Source organism: Molossus molossus, unplaced genomic scaffold, assembly GCF_014108415.1.
Source record: "Molossus molossus isolate mMolMol1 unplaced genomic scaffold, mMolMol1.p scaffold_m16_p_13, whole genome shotgun sequence".
NCBI classification, from domain to species: domain Eukaryota; kingdom Metazoa; phylum Chordata; class Mammalia; order Chiroptera; family Molossidae; genus Molossus; species Molossus molossus.
The window spans coordinates 41,413,085-41,415,246 of NW_023425348.1; positions in this window are offsets into that span (position 1 = coordinate 41,413,085).

The following is a 2,162-nucleotide window of genomic DNA, read 5'->3' on the forward strand; positions in this document are numbered from 1 at the left end:
AAATTCACTCCATTTCCCCAGACTTCTTTTGAGTCTCATTGCATAGATAAAGATGGGGATTTTGCCAAAGAGTGGGTGGCTAGCCCCTCAAGCCTATTTTCCTCACCACAGTGCCTCTTGCTCCCTGTGTTCCAGCTGTCCTGACAACTTAAAATGCCCAGTTTTATACCTCTGCTTTCTTTTATTCATGCCACTTACTCTCTTTCCTCTTTGCTGGTTTTTCTACCCTGTCATCTGATTGTCCATACTTCAAGTTTCAACTTCTACCATATCTGTGAATATAACGGTAGTACAGTGAAGCGATTAAGAATTGGGGCTCTGCACGTACCTCGGCTGCAGTTTGTCCCCGGCCATGGTTGGGTCATGTGGGTGGCAGCCACTTGATGTGTCCCTTTCATGTCAATGTTTCTTTCTCTCCACTCTCCCACTCTATCTGAACAAAAAATGAAAAAATGTCTTCGGGTGAGGATAAAAAAGATTTTTTTTTAAGAATTGGGGCTCTGGAGTTAAACAGCCTGATTTTAAATCCTACTTCCATGATTTTTAAAAATCTGTACCCAAGTTATTTAGTCATCCTTTGCATCAATGTCCTCATTTTTTTAAAAATAATTCAGTTTTATAGAATTCTTTCCTAGTTATATTTCACATGAGTAACTGAATTAAGTCACATGACAATTAAAAAATATATATAGGTACTTCTTAAGTTAATGATTATCATGTATAGTAACTTTTATTCCATAATTCATTTTCATTTCACTTTAGCAAAAAATGTACATAAACTTTACAAATGTCCCAAATCAACTTGAAGTAAGAATTTCCAGTTATTGTCTGATAAATATTTTGGTGTCAAAAAATCTACTTACAAATAGTGGGAAAGGAGTGACTACTATAATTAACATTTATCAACATAATTAATAAAAAGCACTACATAGTATCCTATAAAACTGGTCACTCCTTTTAAGAGAGAGAGAGGGGACACAAAAGTTAAAAGCAAAAGTACAACTAGAAAGAAACTTTCTAGTTTTATGCCGATTACAAAGGCCTCAAATAAAAACATAGCTTTAGCCCTGGCCGGTTTGGCTCAGCGGTTAGAGCGTCCGCCTGCGGTCCAGAGAGACCCGGGTTCGGTTCCCGCTAAGGGCATGTACCTCGGTTGCAGTTTGTCCCCAGCCTGGTTGGGTCGTGCGGGTGGCAGCCACTTGATGTGTCCCTTTCACATCGATGTTTCCCTCTCTCTCTTCCTCTCTCTCCCTCCCACTCTGTCTGTACAAAAAATGGAAAAATGTCCTCGAATGAGGATTAAAAAAAAAAAAACATAGCTTTAATCAACCCATTTTGCCAATTTGGCAAATGACACTAAGACCGAGGTAATGCATGGTGCTGCACATGGCTACTAACATAACTGACACTTTCTGATAACATGATTTTTTTCTTTTCCTCACCTGAGGACATTTTTCCAGTTTTTGTTCAGCTAGAGTGGGAGGAACAGAGAGGAAGAGAGAGAGAGAGAAACATCAATGTGAAAGGGACACATCAAGTGGCTGCCTACCACATGACCCAACCAGGGCCGGGGACAAACCGCAACCGAGGTACGTGCCCTTAGTGGGAACCAAACCCAGGTCTCTCTGGACCACAGGCTGATACTCTAATCGCTGAGCCAAACCAGTCAGGGCTGATAACATGGTTTTTGTTTACAAATTTGTTATCAGGCTTAAACTGTGACAGTTCCCATCTATAATCTACTTACTCTCTGATATTAGTTCTGAAATTAATGCAGAGCAATTCAACTTAAACGTGGTACTTTAATAGCACTAGATGCTACTTTGTTTGATTTAAAATCCTGGTGTATTTATCATTTAAAATTCAGGAATGATGTGCTCAGACAAATCACATCTGTGGAAGCTACCTTGTCTTTTTCTTAGATTCACATAATGAAAACCACAGGAATGTCATAAAAAGTATCTATAAAATAAAAATTACACATCTTGATTATTTTTTAAATTACTAATTGCCTGCAAAACTAACTCAGCATAATTTCAAAACAATTAGAAGGTAAATAAGGTTGCTTCTGAAGGCCATAGCTTTGGTGACAACTTAGAACCAAACTTGAGACCTGCAGTTGGTCCAGACCTAAATAGTATGCTCATGCCTGATGCTCCCAT